The sequence below is a fragment of the Sus scrofa genome, chromosome 13 (assembly GCF_054392235.1).
Source record: "Sus scrofa isolate SSC_HxYL_T2T_F1_AM1 chromosome 13, Sscrofa_HxYL_maternal_Yorkshire_Landrace_v2.0, whole genome shotgun sequence".
Taxonomy (NCBI): domain Eukaryota; kingdom Metazoa; phylum Chordata; class Mammalia; order Artiodactyla; family Suidae; genus Sus; species Sus scrofa.
Genome location: NC_139395.1, coordinates 24,641,908 through 24,661,998, shown reverse-complemented (window position 1 = coordinate 24,661,998; position 20,091 = coordinate 24,641,908). Strand labels below are relative to the sequence as shown.

General features: G+C 39.7%; 2 long non-coding RNA genes across 3 annotated transcripts in view; one reads left to right on the top strand and one right to left on the bottom strand.

Annotated features, from left to right (window-relative positions):
* The first annotated feature begins 6,565 nt into the window (after positions 1 to 6,565).
* On the top strand, positions 6,566 to 15,238 carry LOC102158512 (uncharacterized). 2 transcript variants are annotated; one of them, XR_014822507.1, is made up of 3 exons: positions 6,566 to 6,721; positions 13,922 to 14,027; positions 15,124 to 15,238. It is a non-coding gene; the product is annotated as an uncharacterized LOC102158512 (long non-coding RNA). The 2 variants fall into 2 exon arrangements; XR_014822508.1 differs by having other exon boundaries at positions 13,899 to 14,027.
* A 3,014-nt stretch (positions 15,239 to 18,252) lies between these two features.
* Positions 18,253 to 20,091, bottom strand: part of LOC106505551 (uncharacterized) — a 39,890-nt gene continuing 38,051 nt past the window's right edge. Inside the window, exon 4 of the long non-coding RNA XR_014822509.1 lies at positions 18,253 to 18,685. This is a non-coding gene — a long non-coding RNA (uncharacterized LOC106505551). The remainder of the gene's footprint in view (positions 18,686 to 20,091) is intronic.

The following is a 20,091-nucleotide window of genomic DNA, read 5'->3' as shown; positions in this document are numbered from 1 at the left end:
TTCTATCCCTGGAATAAATCCCACTTGATCATGGTATATAACATTGTGTATAATCTTTTTTAATGTGCTAATTCAGTCTTTTGTGGGCTGCATATAGATGGCTCTTTTTTTTAAAAATCTATTTAGCTGCTGTATGCCTTTTGATTGGAGGCTTTAGTTCGTTTACATTTAAAGTGATTGTTGATAGGTATATACTTAATGATATTTTGTTGCTTGTTTTCTGTTTGTTTCTATAGTTCTCTGTTTTCTTCTTTTAGACTCCTCTCTTGTTTGATGACTTTCTTTGGTTTTATGTTTGAGTTTCTTTCTTTTTGTTTTTTGTATATCTATCAGAGGCTTTTGTTTTGAGGTTACCATGAGGATCGGATATATATATATATTTTTTTTTGTTTTGTTTTGTTTTGTTTTTTTGCCTTTTCTAGGGCTGCTCCCACGGCATGTGGAGGTTCCCAGGCTGGGGGTCGAATCAGAGCTGCAGCCACTGGCCTACGCCAGAGCCACAGCAATGCAGGATCCAAGCCGCGTCTGCAACCTACACCACAGCTCATGGCAACACCGGATCCTTAACCCACTGAGCAAGGGCAGGGACCGAACCCGCAACCTCATGGTTCCTAGTTGGATTCGTTAACTGCTGAGCCATGACAGGAACTTCATATTTTCTTATTCCTTTTTATAGCCTTTTCTTTTTTTTCTTTGTTAAATAAGACATTTTAACACATCTTGAAAGGTTGGTTTAATGTTGATGAACTTTTTATTTTTGCTTGTTTGGAAAACTCTGTCTCTCCTTCAATTCTGAATGATAACCTTGTTGGGTAGAGTATTCTTGGCTGTATGTTTTTTCCCTTCAGTACTTTAAATGTATCATTCCTTTCTGGCTTGCAAAGTTTTTGTTGAAAAGTCACCTGATAGCCTTCTGGGGATTCCCTAATGTGCGACTGTTTGTTTTTCTCTTGCTATCTTTAAAATTTTATCTTTAACATTTGCCAGTTTACTTATGATATGTCTTGGTATGGGTCTCTTTGGCTTCATCTGCTTGGGACTGTCTGTGCTTCCTGGACCTGGACATCTGTTTCTTTCTTCAGGTTTGGGGAGTTTTGAGCCATAATTTCATCAAATACATTTTCTGACCCTTTGTCTTCTTCTGGAACTCCTATAATGTGAGTGGTAGTATGCTTGATGTTGTCTCAGAGGTGCCATAAACTATCCTCATTAAAGTATTTTTTCTTTTTGTTGTTCTGATTGGATGATTTCCACTATCAATCTTCCAGGTTGCTTATACATTATTTGTTTTTTATTTTATTTTATTTTATTTATTTTATTTTATTTTATTCATTTATTTATTTATTTTTTTGCTTATACATTATTTGTATCACCTAATCTGCTTTTAATTCTTCTAGTGCATTTTTAATTTCAGTTATTGTATTCTTCAGCTCTTACATAAAATCTCTTTATGTTTTCTAGTTCTTTGTTGGAGTTCTCACTGTGTTCCTCCATTTTCTTCCACTGAGTTCAGAGATAATTTTTATGACCATTGCTTTGAACTCATTTTCAGGTAAGTGAGTGTTTCCATTTTATTAGGGTTTTTTTTTTCCCCCCCTGGGATTTTTATCTTGTTCCTTCATTCAGAAAATATTCCTGGAGTTCCCATCGTGGTGCAGTGGTTAAGGAATCTGACTAGGAACTATGAGGTTGCAGGTTCAATCCCTGGCCTTGCTCAGTGGGTTAAGGATCCGATGTTGCTGTGAGCAGCAGATGCAGCTCGGATCCTGAGTTGCTGTGGCTCTGGTATAAACGGTGGCTACAGCTCTGATTCTACCCCTAGCCTGGGAACCTCCATATGCCGTGGGAAGTGGCCCTAGAAAAGACCAAAAAAAAAAAAAAAAAAGAAAGAAAAAAAAGAAAATATTCCTCAGTCTTCTCTTTTTGTTTGACTTTCTCTGTTTGTCTCTATGAAATTAGACAAAACAGTTACATATCCTGGTCTTGGAGGTGTATCATCGGGTAGGATCATCCCTGTGCAATCTGAGTGTTCCTAGAGGTTTTGGTGGAAGAGCTGGATCTAAGTGAGCATAGGTAGCTTCTTCTCCCATGGTATGTCGGTGGCTGCTGCCTTGGTGGGGTGTGGGGCTGGAGTCAAAGGGGCTAAAGGGAGCTTGGTGCAAGCTGGGGATTTTCTCTGGCTTGATGGCAGTTGCTGCCCTGTTGGGGGGTGGGCCTGGGGCCTGAGGAACTGGAGCCCAGTGCTGGCTGGGGGGTACATTGGAGCAGTCCTAGAAAACCAGCCAGAACACCAGGTAGTTTTCAATCTGCTGCCTCTGTAGTGGGACTGGGAGCAAGCAAGTCTGTGCATGAGCATTTCAAGAGCAGAGTCTCAATTTCCTATAACCCTCTGGTAAGACCCTCTCAATTTCAGATCAGCCAAGGAGGGTCCTTTTCCAACTGTTTTACCCAACGGCTGTTGTGCCCAATACATGGCTTGAACCCTTCACTCCTTAGGAAGGATCTTTGAACATGTGATATCTCATTCTTCTTCTGGGTTATCCAGAATTATTGTGGGTCCCAACTAGATGGCTTTTCCTTTGCTCCTACCAGAACTCATGTGGTTCTTTCTTTATAACCTCAGTTGTAGAAGAGCTGTTCTGCTTGTTCAGGTCATTTTCTGAGCTGCTCTATATGTACTTATGGTTTTGATGTGTTTGTGGGAGAAGGTGAGCTCAGGGTCTTCCTACTCCGCTCTACTGATCCCACCTCTCCTCATCGAAACCACTCTTTTAAAGACAAGCCTCATGGCAACTTCTAATGGTAAAATCTATCTCTGTTTTACTTGAGCTAAGAGTATTATTTGACCTGGTTAAATGCTCCCTTCTCTTTCTAGCACTTTGTTCATTTGACTAACAGACTTCTACATTTGCTGTCTTACCAATTGCCTTATTTTAAATGCCTTCTCTGGGTTTTCCTCCTTCTCTCTAACTTTTTATTGTTGCAGTTCCCAGGGCTCAATCCTCTGATCTGCTTTCACCTTTTTTGAGCTCATTGCTTTTCATGGCTTTTAAACCTATCTACATGCCAACAGCTTTTAACATAGCTTTAGTGTGAATCTCTTTCCCAAACTCCAGCATTGTATTTCCAACCTGTTCAAAACTGAACTTCTGATCTCCCACCTCCCAACCCAACTTCCTCCTTCATCTCCTACTTTCCTGTCACAGTTGATGGCAGAAACTTTGACTGTCTAGTATTTCAGGCCAAAAACCGTGGCATGACTACTCTCTCTCTTTTTTTTCATAACCACATGCATTACATCAGCAAATACTGTTGACCTTCAAAATAAATGCATTTATCACTACCATTTCTCACTGCTACTACCCTAGTCCAAGTCACCATCTCTTACTTAGTCTGACACAGTAACATCCTAACAGATTTTACTTTTCTATTTTTGACATAGTAGCCAAGGTAATTCTCTTAAAATATAAATAGATCATGTCACTCTTCTGTTCAAAACCATGCAACAGATTTTCCTTTCATTCAGTGTATGAATTAAAATCCTTATTTTGACTCACATTACATCTCTGATCTCATCGCCTATTCTTTTCCCCACATCATCCACTCTGCTGCAGCCACCTTGATTTTCTTGTTCTTCGAACATGCCATTTGCCCTCTGTTTTTGTGTTTTTGCACTACTTGTTTCCTCTGCACAAATGCCCCTTTCGTAGAAATTTGCATAGCTCATCTCTCACCTCCAAGTCTCTGCTGAAGTTACCTTCTTAATGGGGACCTAGACAATCTGTTTAAAATTTTACTCCTCACTTCAATACCCTTTACCCCATTCTACATTTTCTCTTTTTCATAGAATGTATCATCTTCTATTATAATATAAAATATATGTGTATATTATGTTTAGTATATATTTTCTCCTCCTGCTGTAAATTCCATAAGAACAGAAATCTTATGGAATTGTCTATTGTCTATTTTGATCATCAATATATTGCAAGGGCCTAGCACAGTACCTGGTACATAGTAGTATTCATTAAATCAATCAGTCAATCCTGGTTTCTAGACGTATTCCTACTCTGTTACCTTGTCTCTCTTTATTCTAATCAGCTGAGGTCAGGGGAGTGCTATCACTTGTACATAAATAGGACTTCTCCCTCCAGAGATAGAATGGTGTTGGTTCTATATGAAATAACTTTTCTCTAAAAATGTGGAATGAATAGGATATAAAGGAAATAATGAACATGTCTTTAAAATCTGAAAGTGTTGAATAACCAATAGGCTGTGGAGCTTAGGGTAAGTCCTAGAAGTTGAATTGGATGAGTTTGAAGATTTCTTTCAAATCTAATATCCAAAAATACTTGTCCCAAGAGTGTTGAGGCCAGTATGAGACTTTAAACAGTGTTTAGCAAAATTCTTCTATTGCTTCTTACCCATTTAATAGCTTTATCCTCAACTTTGGCGACTTAGCAATTAATATAGTTATCAGCACTCATGTGTGGAGAGATGGGTAATATACAAGATTGTAGAATTAGGGATTTAAGAGCATCTCAATAGACTCCAATAATGGACTAAAGCAAACAAGATAAAATTTAACAAAGATCTATTTAAAGTCTAGTATTTTGAAGTTAAAAAATCAATTGTACAAGTGCAGAACAAGGGTAATCAGGCTTGATAGCAAATTATGTGAAAAGACTTGAAGATTTAGTTGATTATAAGATCAATATGAGCCAACAGTGTGCTGGTCCTTATAAAAACAAAACCAAAAACTATCAAGTGCAATCTTGGGCAGTGTTTGTATAAATATAGTCTTAGACATGTGGCAAGAAACATAATAGTCACAGGATACTTTGCACCATGAAGAGGATAAATGAAGTATTTTGCTTTTGTCCTAAGCATTTAAATAAAATATTTAAATGTTTTATTTAAATAAAGTATTTAAATATAATATTTGAAAGTTACAGTTTAAGAGGATCATTGACAAATAGGCAAAATGTTGATGATGCCAGAAAGTATTCATTCTTTTAGACTACATTTATTAAATGCTGACAGTGTTTCTGGCCCTGTCCTGGATGCTAGGGATACTCTAGTGGCAAAATCCATGGCATCTGGAGTTATCAAAGGAAGGGGGATAACTTGCTTTAAAAAAGATTATAGGTGATATCACTTATATGTGGCATCTAAAATCTAATACAAATGAATCTATATATAAACCAGAAATGGACATACAGAGAAAACAAATTTGTGGTTAGAAAGGGGAAAGGGAGGAGGGATAAATTAGGAGTTTGAGATGAGCAGGTATATATTACTATATATAAAGTAGATAAACAACAAGGACCTACTGTATTGCACAGGGGACTATATTCAATATCTTAGAATAAACTATAATAGAAAAGGGTCAGAAAAAATATGTATAACTGAATCACTTTGCTGTACACCTGGAACTAGTACAAGATTGTAAATCAACAATACTTCAATAAAACAAGACAAAACAAACAAAAACCATGATCACAGATCATTATAGCAAATAAATATAATAATAATGAAAAAGTTTGAAATCTTGCGAGAATTATCAAAATATGATACAGAGACACAAAGTGAGCAAATGCTGTTAGAAAAATGGTGCCAATAGACTTGGGTGATGCAGGGTTGTCACAGAGCTTCAATTTGTAAAAAAAAAAAAAAAAAAATGCAGTATCTGTGAAGCGCGATAAAGCAAGGTATGCCTATAGATACTTAAAAAAAGATTTTATATATGTAAATATTTATTATATGTGTGTATACTTTATCTGTCATAAAATAGAAATGTTTTATGATGTTTGTTTATCATACAAATTTTGAGAAGTACAGGAAATTGAAGAGAAGTGGGAAAAGGTTGCTCATAATTCTGCTATTCATTGGTAATCATATTTTTTTTCACTTTGCTTACTCTATGAAGTTCTTCAGGAACCCAGCAAAAGTGCGGAGTTGTACCTGAGCGGTTTATGTGGGCCAGATCCAAAGTGAGGTTTATCACTTACTTCCACAGTTGACTGGTCAGAACTCAGACCCATGGCCCACACTATTGAAGTAAGAGGTAGATGAGCCCCTGGGCTGAGAACAGCAGGGACTGGGCCTTGCTTCTCTTTGACACCTCAAGGAAAAAGTTAGTTGAAGGAGTTGAGCTCTGCTGGAATAGAGAGATAAGATTGTTAGAACGGCGGGGAAGAAGGAGGCAGAGGCTGAAGCAATGAGATTGCAAGCGGAGTTTGTCGACCAACAGAGTGGTTGGGCACTCTGAGCGGGCGAGCCTTGGGCTCCCCCACCACAGGGGAGTGCTTGGTTTTTTTTAATAGACAGAGGTTGTTTTGTTGAGCCACGTAGTCTGTGGCCTTGGGACTGTCTTTGTCTCTGGGAACTCATCCGTTACATGGGCCTGTTTGATAAGAAGCAGTCTGTGTCTTTTTAGGCCTTGTTTCATTCTCCACCCAAGAAAGATGACCGTTCAATCACTCCTGGGGTCAAGGAGACATTCCACACATGCATAGTGAGACTCCCAGGAGTTGGAAAGGGAGGGGGCGCCAGGCCATAGTAAGTCTTGATATGGTCCCAGGTCCCAGCACTCTGCTCTGGAAACCATCTTTGCCAAAAGATGTGCACGCATATTGGAGAGGTTCCTGTGTCCAGTCAGGTGTGAGAATTAAGACAAGAAAAATGGCTAAAGGAAAACAAAGACCCAGAAGATCTGTCCTATGTAAGTGATTTATATCACCTCTCTGGCCTGCTCCTCAATTGGGGGGACGCCTGCACCCACACTCCTCTTTTGGGTGCATATTACTTCTTTGCTTCTGACTAAAACTACTTCTCACATGTCATACTGTGTCTCTAACAATAAACTTTATACCTGTTTTATCCATCTCTGCCTCCTTGAAACATGCTTGCTTTCAACAGGGGGCAAGAATCAGGGCAGTTCCACTTCTAGCCTCTAGTTAGTCTAGTGGCTGGGATTCCTGGTTATCAACCAGGCTGCCCAGGTTCAATTCCTGAGCAGAGAATTAAGATCTTACTCCAAGCCATCACTCACTGCTGTCTCTCCAAGATCACTATAAAGAGTGCTGGGAAATGTAGTCTAGACTGGTCCCAGAAGACAAAAATACGGGTATTTTCTATTCTAATCACAAGCATTTGTTGAGTCATTGGCACTCTAAGTGGCTTTGTCTTAGCCATGATTCAGGGACTCTGCTATGAGAAATATTATTCTTTATTTAAAAAATATTTTTGGGGGGTTAGAACTAGTTGGTTTACATCTCTCTTTTTCACAGTTGCTATTTTCTCTTTACAGCTTTTATAGTGAATTTCATTTGTGCTCTTTTTGACTTCCTGTTCCATATATCCTTTATACGCTCCTGACTTTGGTACTATATTTCACTAGGTGCAGCCAAGTAGAATGTGGCATTGCTGTCTGGGCACTTGAAATTGCTTTGACATCCAAGGAGGAAGCTAGGAATCTATCCTTCTCTTTAGCCCAATGTCTTTCCTTTCAGTTTCACTCATTGTTTCTCCACGTATTGAATTTTGCTGGACTAATGTCTTCTCTCATCCACAATTCCAGCTTGTCACTCTCCAAGAGCAACAACTTTACCCTCTCCGTGTTCTTTCCTTGTGATACTCTCCGATCCTTTTTATTTTTTATTTTATTGTTAAAATTATTTTTTTGGCTGTGCTTGTGGCATGTAGATGTTCTGGGGCCAGAGATTGAACCCACGTCACAGGAGCAACCTGAGCCACAGCAGTGACCTGAGCCACAGCAGTGACAGTGCCAGATCATTAACCTATTGAACCACCAGGGAACTCCCTGGTCTTCTTAGTTTCTTCAGACAGGCTTGTTTCATAGATACCTTCATGCTTCATAAAAGGAATGGCAGGATCTCCCTCTTGGATTTGCTTCCTTTAAACTTTGGGGACTTCCCAAAGCTTGCCAAATGTTATTTAATGGAGGGCAGCTACAGTACTTCAACTCAAAGATAAAGTTAAAAGAAGTCCTTTCAATGATAGATATAAGAGATCTTTCTTGTTTTCAAAATATTTTTGCAGGTTAATAACCTAACAGGTTGTTTTTACCAAAGTAATGCTAATTGGGTATTTTGGACTGTAATCCTTTATAAAAAAATTTTAGTGTAATCCGTGTGACCAAATCTGCATCTGTGTTCATTTTAATCCATACCCCAAAGACAGTTTCTGGATTACACCCCCAGAAGTGGCGAGCCAGCATTAAATCAAGAAGCTAATACTCCAGGAGTTCCCATTGTGGCGCAGTGGAAACGAATCTGACAAGGAACCATGAGGTTGCAGGTTCAATCCCTGGCCTTGCTCAGTAGGTTAAGGATCCAGCGTTGCCGTGAGCTGTGGTGTAGGTTGCAGATGAGGCTTGGATCTGGTGTTGTTGTGGTTCTGGTATAGGCTACAGCTCTGATTATACCCATAGTCTGGGAATCTCCATATGCTGTGGTTGTGGCCCTAAAAACACAAAAAAATAAAAAAACAAAAAAAAAAACGAAAAAAAAAAAAAGAAGAAGCTAACACTCTGGTGTTTTACCCATGTTGATTTCTGATCAATACCACAGACTTTTTTAATGAGTACACAATTGCTTAGAAATGGACTTTCCTATGTGAAATTAGTGGTCAATATATAAGCAATGTCTAGAAGCCACTTCCCACCCTTGCATAAACAGGGCAAGGCTGAGATTCAGCTAGAACATGGTTATGCCTATACTAGTTGTTTGTAGTCAGCATCCATTCTGATTGGATAATCTGCGCTATTTTTGTTTTTTTGTCTTTTTTGGGCCGCACCCATGGCATATGGAGGTTCCCAGGCTAGGGTCCAATTGGAGCTGTAGCTGCCAGCCTACACCAAAGCCACAGCAACGTGGGATCCAAGCTGCGTCCGTGACCTACACCACAGCTCATGGCAACACCAGATCCTTAACCCACTGAGTGAGGCCAGGGATCAAACCCGTGTCCTCATGGATGCTAGTTGGGTTCATTAACCACTGAGCAATGAGGGGAACTGCATGTGCTCTTTTTGATATTGAATATTTGAACGTTGCATCTTGGAACAAGGTATAAGAATAGAGCACCTGGCATTCTGTATGGGAGGGATGGCAGCAGGGCAGTTGCACTTGGTTATAGGCTTATATGGTGCTCAACCAGCACAACTCTGCAGCAGCCCTGAACAATGCCCTGGGTGAGAATTCTAAGCTGTCCCATCTCTGCCCACTAATTGAAAGGATTTTTTTGGTCTAATTTTATTTGAGGATTAGTGGAGTCCAGTGTTTGAATTTTGGTATATCGACTAGGGTTAGGCTTTCTTGCAAGGGGCTACCAGAATTTCTAAAAAGACAGAGAGCTGGGATTTCATCAAGTTTAAAGAATAGGATACATGAATGTTCTGGGATTAACTGCTAATTAAATGGGAAGATTCTGTGAGAGATTTGCCTTCTTCATTACCTTGTGGGGAGATGGTACGAAGACAGAATGGTTTCCTGTCTCTAATGAGGGCTCTTAACCTGTAGCCCATAGACCATTTGCGTAGGTAGATTTCAAGGAGTAGATGTTTTTGGATATGAAAATGAATTCCATTTTCATCTTCACTAACAAATATAAAAGTTCCCTTGATTATGAGTATAGGCAACACACCCTGGTGTGGCTGACTTTCCTTTAACAGAAATCATTTATTTTCATAACACATTACCAATGCAGATATTCCAACACATCATTTAATCTCATCATTACATTGAAATTACAGCAGTAGTAGAAGCACTAATAGGTTTAATTTTTATTGCTAGGGAATTCTCTGGGAGTTCCAGTTGGGGCTCAGCATGTTATAAACTTGACCAGTACCCGTGAGGATGTGGGACTGATCCCTGGCCTCGTTCAGTGTGTTAAAGATCTGGCTTTGCCGTGAGCTATAGTGTAGGTTGGAGACATGGCTCAGATTCCACGTTGCTGTGGTTGTGGCATAGGCTGGCAGCTACAACTCCAATTCAATCCCTAGCCTGGGAACTTCCATATGCTATAGGAGCAGCCCTAAAAAGCAAAAAACAAATGAAAAACCCAAACAAAATAGAGTATTTAATGTATTTTTATACCACAAATATTTAAAAGTATTTCAACAACTATATTTCAGTATATTTTGTTTTCTTTTTAATCCTTACACACTTTATTTTATGCATTTAAAAATGTTACTTTGAGAAGACATAAAAATGATTAACAATATCTGCTTTTTTTTTTTTTTTTTTTTTTTTTTTTTGGCCACATCTGCAGCATATGGAAGTTTTGGTGCCAGGGATTGAATCTGAGCCATGGCAGTGAAAATGCTGGATTCTGCTAGGCCACCAGGGAACATCTTCTTTTTAAGGGCAATTGGTATTTTTTTTTCAAAATAATTTTTCATTGAGGTATAGTTAATTTACTATGTTTAATTAGTTTCAAGTGTACAGCAAAATGATTGTTATACATACACACATATATGTGTATGTGTATATGTATGTATGTATTCAGATTCTTTTCCATTATAGGTTATTACAGGCTACTGAGTATAGTTCCCTGTGCTGAAATTAGATAATGAATTTTATGGTACATATATACAATGGAATATTACTCAGCTATTACAAAGAATGAAGTAATGCCATTTGCAGCAACATGGATGGACCTAGAAATTATCGTACTAAGTGAAGTAAGGCAATTGATTTACAAAAAAAAAAAAAAAAAAGCCTATTAATTGTTCACAACTAAACAGACATAAGTTAGTTTCCAATAGTGGATGATCTACAAAGTGGACAAGTGAAGTGAGAGTAGGACTAATGGAAACAATGTGGTCATGAATTAGAGCCGATGTACTGTACCCAGGCTGGTGACTCCAAGCTGGATTAGAGACATGTTGAGGTTCTAGCGTTTGAGGCAGTATCTTTGGAGATGGGACATGGCTGTGTGTCTGGGGATCTGGGCAAGAAAGACCAGTTCCATTGAATGGAAGGGAGGAAGATGGCATTTGCCGACTTTCTTTCTTTTTCTCTTTCTGTCTTTTTAGGGCTGTACTCGCGGCATGTGGAGGTTCCCAGGCTAGGGGTCAAATCAGAGCTGCAGCTGCCGGCCTCCGCCACAGCCACAGCAGTGCAGGATCCAAGCCAAGTCTGCAATCCGCACCACAGCTCATGGCAAAGCTGGATCTTTAACACACTGAGAGAGGCCAGGTATCAAACCTGCATCCTCATGGATACTAGTAAGATTCTTTTCCGCTGAGCCATGATGGGAACTCCTTGTCTACTTTCTTTTCCTGCCATGCAACCTTGCTTTCACATGTCAATTTAATTTTTTCTTGAAAGTTTTATTTTTTATTCTTTATTTTTATTTTTTGTGGTAGTATAGTTGATTTACAATGTTGTGCTAGTTTCAGGTGTACAGGAGTGTGATTCAGTTGTACATATATCTGTATCTATTCTTTTTCAGATTCATGTTTCTTATAAGTTATTACAAAATATTGAGTATAATCCCCTGTGCTATACAGTAGGACCTTGTTGGTTATCTATTTTATGTATAGTACTGTATATATGTTAATCCCAAACTCCTAATTTATCCCTCCCCTATTTCTGCTTTGGTAGCCATAAGTTCGTTCTGTCTGTGGATTTGTTTCTGGTTTGTAAATAAGTTTTCATTTGTATTATTTTTAAGGTTCCACATATAAGTGATATCACATGGTATTTGTCTTTCTCTGTTTTCAACACCATCAAGTAAATGAATTAATTTAGAAATTATTGAGAAGTTGTCACTTTTGGAAAGTTTGCTTAGAATGAGCAAGTATACCCCTTACCTGTCCCCTCTCTGTTTATTCCACTTCGGGGTTGGACATTCTGGGAAATAAATATAGTCCATAGGACTATAGGAAATGATTTTCAAAATGTTTTATAGAACAATTTTCTATTTTACGGAACAGTTTTCATTTTTTTAAAAAAATTAATATTTCTCTTTTTTTTTTTTTTCATCTTTTGTCTTTTGAGGCCCTTACCTGTGGCATATGGAGGTTCCCAGGCTAAGGGTCTAACCAGAGCTGTTGCTGCCAGCCTATGCCAGAGCCATAGCAACGCTAGATTCCAGCCACGTCTGAGACCTACACCACAGCTCACGGCAACGCTGGATCCTTAACCCACTGAGCGAGGCCAGGGATCAAACCTGCAACCTCATGGTTCCTATTCGGATTTGTTTTCACTGCTCCATGATGGGAACTCCAATTAATTTATCTTGATACACATTTTTATAGTAGTCATCATTGTAAATACTAGGTAATAAGTTAGTTGGGTGTGTGGGTGCAATAGAAAAAGCAGAAAGAAAATTTTTTTCCTTCATTTTTTTAATTAATTTTTTTGGTCACGTCCATGACGTGTGGAAGTTCTTGGGCCAGGGCTCAAACCTGAGCCACAGCAGTGATGATGCCAGATCCTTAACTCACTAGGTCACAAGGAAAGTCCATCCTTTATTTTATTTTGTTTTATTTTTTCTTTCCTTTATTATAAAGCTATACACATAATAATGGGTTTCAAGATGTTTTGACTCTGACCTACAGTCAGAGATGCATTTTATATCCTGATCCAATGAATACACATACACACACACACACACACAAAATTGAAACAAAATCTTCAGGAATCAGTACTTAAGCTCACCACATTTCCGTACCATTTTATTCCATTTTTTAATTTAAGAAACATCTAGCCTTAACCAACTCAACTGATTTTATAACTCGCTAATATGCCAGAATCTGAAGTTGAAAGAAAATATTGCCTAGGTCAGGTTGATTCTTGTGATTTCTACACACAGTTCAGAAACGACATGCTGCATTTTCTCTTCCTAAATCCAGAGCACTCATTGAGTGTGGTGGTTAACTGGAAGACCTAACATTAAGTATTTACTAATTGCTAAAACACTACATGTGTTTTGTTATCTACTCTTCTAAACAATCTTGAGGTGTAGAAAAATCTAATCTTCATAAAGGCTGAAGTTTGCATCTCGTTTTTTTCTTTTTCATTTCTATATCCCTACATTTAAAAGAATGACTCAGTAGCCACTTGTTAAATTGATCTTAATATCTCAAGAAATCCTGAGACTCAGAGGGATTTGTGACTCCCTCAATGTCTCAGGGAATCCAAGGAGCTGCATCTGGGCTCAAAAGTGTCTGCCCCTTGGAGTTCCCGTTGTGGTGCAGTGCTTAACAAATCTGACTAGAAACCATGAGGTTGAGGGTTCGATCCCTGGCCTTGCTCAGTGGGTTAAGGATCCGGCATTGCTGTGGCTCTGGCGTAGGCCAGGGGCTACGGCTCCGATTAGACCCCTAGCCTGGGAATCTCCATATGTCATGGAATCGGCCCTAGAAAAGGCAAAAAGACCCCCCCCCCCAAAAAAAGTGTCTGCCCCATTCCCAAGTCATGGGGTGGGAGAAGACGTGCCTTAGGCATACGGGATGGTGTTGTGATCTTATTTTAAAACAGGTTGTTAGGGAATTCCCATCGTGGCTCAGTGGCAATGAACCCAAATAGTACACATGAGGATGCAGGTTCGATCCCTGGCCTCCCTCAGTGGGTTAAGTATCCGGCGTTGCCTTGAACTGTGGTTTAGGTCGCAGACTCGGCTTGGATCTGAGTTGTTATGGCTGCGGTGTAGGCTGGCAGCTAAGCTCTGATTTGACCCCTAGCCTGGGAACTTCCATATGCTGGGGATGCAGCCTCTCCACCAAAAAAAGACAAAAATAAAATAAGATCTGGTCCTGAAGATCTTATGTATATATATGTTTATATATTCTTGATTATTCATTTATACCAAGATAGTCAAGACAAAGATCTATGAATATTTTGCTCACAATCATACATTTTGTGTAAAAGCTTTTCCTTATCATCACCCAAAGCAAATACAACTAGCCGCTTGGCTGCCTGGTTTGTGCCATTTTCACGTGGCTGACTTTCCTGGAACTGTGGACCCATCCGGCAGATGCAGTCTGAGTCATCCAAGTGGTGAGTCTGAGGGCTGGGCACACTCTTGAAGCTCTCCTGCAGGTTCTCACCTGATGGCATGAAGCTCCTGGGACAAGGTCATTGTTTAGGCTTTAAGAAAGAAGAGACCCTCTCTAAATCTAGATGAAAGCTTTCCAAATCAGATCACTCTGGCCAAGAGAAACACCGAGCCATATCCACAGCATCTTCCTTTTGCTATCTCTCAAAAGATGTTGGCAATGGGCTTTCTCAAATAAAGGGTGCAGCTGCTATCTGGGGTAGAGCTATGGCCCCCCTGCCAAACAATGGCAGCTCCCCATCCCAGCAACCAGGGGGCCAACAAGACCAAGACAGTCAACAATTAATCATGGATCTCAAAGACGCCTACCAACTCCCCAAACTGAATTGTCTCTAGCCATGTGAAAAGAATTTAGTTAATGAATTCTGAGAGTCAGGTGGTAACCAATTGATATTCATGCATAGAATAGATTTATAGGAATGTGAGGCTGGCAAGCTGTCTTAGGGTGAGCCACAGTTTGAGCCTTGGAGGAAGATGCTCATAATGATGGGTGTTTTAGCCTTTAAATGTGGATTCCCATTGACCTAATTCCCTGCCCTCAGTAAACTGGAATGCACGGTGTAATGTACAGTTTTGGATATCAAGATGTCACAACGAGGGAATTCCCACTGTGGCTCAGCAGTAACGAATCCGACTAGTATCCATGAGGTTATGGGTTTAATCCCTGGCCTTGCTCAATCGGTTTAGGATCCAGTATTGCCGTGAGCTGTGGTATAGGTTGCAGACATGGCTTGGATCTCGTGTTTCTGTGGCCATAGTGTAGACTGGCAGCTGCAGCTCTGATTTGACTCCCTTGCCTGTGAACTTCCATATGCCACAGGTGTGGCCCTAAAAAACAAACAAAACACAAAAAACAAAAAATCAAAACCAGAATGTTTATGTTCATGGTCAATACCTCTCATTCTTAATAAGATTTTTTGGGAAAAATTAACAATCAGAATCTGATGAATACAAAATCCTTGTGAAAGGAATTGAGGATTCCTAAGGACATGTTTTTACTGAGATGTGCTGTTACTAAGTGATCCTTTTCCATTGCAGAATTCTACCTGGGCTAGATATCAGAGGCTTTTGGTGGAACTTGTCCAGCCTTTTCTGATTACATAAGTTTTCATCTCTGGCTTTAAGTCTGGTTTAGTAAAAAGAATTCCTCAAGAGATTCTTTGATTTTGCCTGCTTGTTCTAAGCACTGCTTCTGGACCTCCTAGACCTTATTATTTGGGGTACAACCTAGACTATTACAGCACTATCCTATTTGATGCAAGGACTGACTCTCTCTCAGTGTCCAATCTCTGACTCCATCTCCTTGGTATTCTTTTCTTCTGTTAATGACCCCAAAGCCTTTACAGCATCCCTCCCCTTTGATTTCCCGTAACTAGGCTTTTACCAATAGTCCCTATTTTGCAATAGTTGGGGCTTGGAGTTGGGTCTCAAAAATCGTTGTTAGCATTTTTTCCCATTAATAATATTGCAGACATACTGACAAATAGAAGGGAACTAATATTTCTCCATCTCTCATGTATCAGATTGTACAGGATCCAGGGGAATTGACTGAAACAAAAAAATTGGTCAAAAAATATTTTCAATCAGAGAGGTTTCTCACATATTGGTAATTTTGTGTTGTCAATTTTTGTTTTTTGTTTTTTGTTTTGCTTTTTAGGGCTGCACCTGCAGCATATGGAAGTTCCCAGGCTAGGGGTCTAATCAGAGCTGCAGCTGGCAGCCTATACCACAGCCACAGCAACATCAGATCTGAGCCGTGTCTTCGACCTACACCACATCTCACGGCAACACCAGATCCTTAACCCACTGAGCGAGGCCAGGGATCAAACCTGCAACTTTATGGTTCCTAGTCAGATTCATTTCTGCTGCTCCAGAATGAGAGCTCCTTGTGTTGTCAGTTTTAAAATGATCTTAAATACATGTGTCTATCTGAGATTATCAGGGTTTTTGAAGGTTTTTATGAACTCTGGGATACTTATAAGACTATACAGTGTTTCTGTTCATTTCTCACATATTTGGATTTGTTTATTTATTTTTGCTTAGCTTATTTGGCTATATTTCATGAATTTTAGTCTTGTCTCTAGCTCTAAGTTTTGCAAATGCAAACCCCTAAAAATAGACACTTCCAACCACTCGTTCACATAACGATTACATTTTGTGTGTGCTAATGTGGTTTTACTATTGAAAATCACAGTTTCAGAGAGCTATTTCTCTGTTTTCTCCATCATTTTGCTTTTTAAGATCCCAAGTTCATTTTTACCTAATGAGACAACTTATTTAGATAAATTTTCACCATTTTGATTGCACATTTCTTTCTTATATAACAGCTTTAATAAAGAAAGCTATATAGAGAAAGCAGGTTTGAAGGAATAGAAAATTTTGGATTCATACACCTGAAAACAGCATTCATTTTTTTAATATTTTAACATTTGTAGATTATTTCTATACTGATTGGCATTGTTGAGCTTTTTATCCTATAGGTCAAGGTGCCTGTAGATATCGTGTCTGGTGAAAGCCTTCTTCCTAGTTCATAGACAGCTGTCTTTTCGCTGTGTCCTCACATGTCAATGGAAAGAGGCTGCTCTTTGGGGTGTCTTTTATTTTGCTATTATTATTCTGGGCCACACCTGTGGCATGTGGAAGTTCCTGAGCCAGGGATCAAACCTGAGCTACAGCAGTGACCCAAGCCACAGCAGTGACACAGCTGGACCTTTAACAACTAGGCCACCGGGGAAAGTCTTTGGGGTCTTTTATATTAGGGCCCCATCCTCATAACCTAACCACCTCCCAAAGTTCCTGTGTCCCAACATAGTCACACTGGGGGTTAGGCTTTAACATATGAATTTGGGTGCGGGGGATAAAAACCTTCAGTCTATAACACACTAATACTGACTTTTATTTGTTATCACCATTATTGTTTGAGCAATCACTTGTATAAGCAAAGTTGTCATCACTAAGTTATCATTGCAAGTTGAAAAGTTTTAAAGAAACTGATTATGTATCTCCATGCTTGCTGTTTTACACACTTGATTTTATCACTGTCAAATAAAGTAGGAGTTATGGTGTCCATTTCACAGGTAAGAAAAGTAAGGCTCGGAGAAGAGAAGTAACTTTCCTAAGGTCTCTGAAACAAATCGAGACTTAAAGCAAGAGTGAGACTGTTTTAAACACTGTTCTTCACATTTCTTTAAAAAGCATGTCGGCCTGCTTGAATTTGATAGGTTTTCATAAGAATAATTTTCGATGATTCCATTTAGACTATATCCAGCTGCTACCTAAATAATTACAGGATACTTCAGGGGATCTACATGTAGCAAATGCTCTCAGCACCTGATTCCCAGCTCCTTAGCATTTACAGTGGCCAGGCACACCAGCTAACTTCTCATTACTTGCGTCTGTATGTCTTTATAGGCAGCAGGTGCTGGGAATTAATGCCTTCCCCCTCCCTCAACCAATGATGGACAAGAGTTAGTGGGAAAATACACCTGGGTGGGATAACGCTGCAATGCATGTTCTATCCTGTCTCCCAGAGTTCCCCAGTAACATTAAAGATCAGTTACCCCCAGTTAGGATTTGCACGATAACACATTCTTTGTTGGCTGCCATAGACCAAATGTGTGTGTCCCCCACCCAAATTCATATGTTGTAACTTAATATACATCTTAATGGCATTAGATGGTGGGCCCAGGCTGAAATGCCTGGCTCTAGTATTTACAAACTTGGTCTCCCATTTGTCAGGCCAGGTGTCTGTCCCTGGCTTTTGCCGCCTTATCTCTATTTTGCTTGGTGTCACACTTGAATTCTACATTCACTGATCTCTTTTTTTAATGTCCATGTATTTGGGACTGACTATACCCACCTAGTCTCTTAACATGCATGTTGCTTCTATGTATTATTTATTTATTTATTGTTATTTAAGTGCAGCACCCACGGCATGTAGAGGTTCCCAGGCCAGGGGTCTAATCGGAGCTGTAGCTGCCAGCCTACGCCACAGCCACAGCAACACCAGATCAGAGCCGCGTTTGCGACCTACGCACAGCTCACGGCAATGCTGGATTCTTAACCCACTGAGCGAGGCCACGGATTGAACCCGCAACCTCACGTTTCCTAGTCAGATTTGTTTCAGCTGCTCCATGGCAAGAACTCCTATGTATTAGGTATTTATTATGGCATGACAAAATGCCATCAAAACTTAGTAGTTTATGACAACAATATTTATTATCTTACAGTTTCTGTGAGTCAGGAATCTGGGTGTGGTGTAGTTGTGGGTCATCTCATAGGATGAGAGTCAATCTGTCAATCAGGGTTGTGGTCTCATCTGAAGGTTGGATCAAGGGGGGTCTGCTTCTAAACTCTCTTGGGGTTGTTGAAAAGCCTTGGTTTGACTTCTGTATAACTGGAGACCTCTTGACATGGGTATTAGTCTTCTCATGCTGCCATAACAAAATATCATGGACTGGGTGACCTAAACAAGAGATATTCATATTCTCATAGCATTGGAGGCTAGAAGTTCAAAATCAAGGAGATAGCAGTTTTGGTTCCTGGTGAGAGCTCTCTTTTTTGCTTGTAGAAAGCAGTCCTCTTACTTTGTCCTCCCTCTCTGTACATGTGTAGAGGAACACAGAGAGAGAGAGAGAGAGAGAGAGAGAGAGAGAGAGAGAGAGAGAAAGGGAATCAGAGACAGAGAGAAATTTGTGTTTTTTTTTTCTTCTTATAAGAAAACCAGCCCTTATGAGCTGATTTGACCTTAATGATCTCTCTTAAGGCCTTATCTCCAAATATGATCACATGGGGTGTTAGGGCTCCAACACATGAATTTGGGGAAGGACATAATTCTGTCCATAATTCATGGCAAGATCCAAGAGAGAGGGAAAAGATAGAATTCATAATGAAAGCTATAGCCTTCTTATAACCTAATCTTGAAAGTGTTATCTCATCACTTTTTTTTTACACTTTTTAAAATTAGAATATAGTTGATTTACAGTGTTGTGTTGATTTCTGCTGTATGGCATAGCGACCCAGTCATACATATACATGCATTCTTTTTCTCATACTGTCTTCCATCACTTCTGCCATAGTCTACATGTTAGAACTGCATCAGTAAGTTTAGCCCACTCCCAAGAGGAGATTAAACAAGGCTGTCAGTATTAGAAGGCAAGTATCATTGCAGAATACACAAGAAAAACTCTCCTGTATGTCTTTCCTGACTTATACACATAATCACATAATACTTCTGACTTTAGACATGTTTTTTTTTCCCTCCTCACACCAAGCAATTCTCTGTGACCTCAACTAGATGTCCTACAATTCATTTAAGTTCTGACACTAACCAGAGTTAGTGCAACCCCACAGGTAAAGGGCTAATCTCACATGACTGCCCTCACTTCAAAAGCCAATAATAAGTTGTACGTCCCCTGGTTACCCACAACTTCTGTCTGATTGGGCTCCAAATCAGAAGGTCCCAAGACCCTCCTCCTTGGATTGAATAATTTGCTAGAAGAGCTGACAGAAATCAGGGAAACCCATTTACCAGTTTATTGTATAGGATACGGGATACAGATGAATAACCAGATGAAGAGGTACTTGCAATGAGGCGTGGAAGGGTCCTGAGTGCAGGAGTTTCTGTCCCTCTGACGTTAGGGTTCACAGCCCTCCCAGCACATCGGTGTGCTCACCAGCCTGGAAGCTCTCTGAACCCCACACTTTAGGGATTTTTATGAATGTTCATCCTGTAGACATGATCTATTATTAACTCCATTTCCAGCCCATCTTCACTCTTTGGAGAATGGATAGTGTGAGCGTGTGATTATACCGGGTAACTCCATGGTCTATTGCAAGCACCCATTTTAGTGGTGGTTGGGAGGATTAAATAAGGTTACACACATAGAACATCCCAAATTTTATCATTTCCCAGGGTTAGCATCAATGGGGATTCTACTAGTTTCTAACAGATATGACTCCTGGAGGGAAGCATTCATGAGACAAGAAGTTACAGAAGACCAGTGG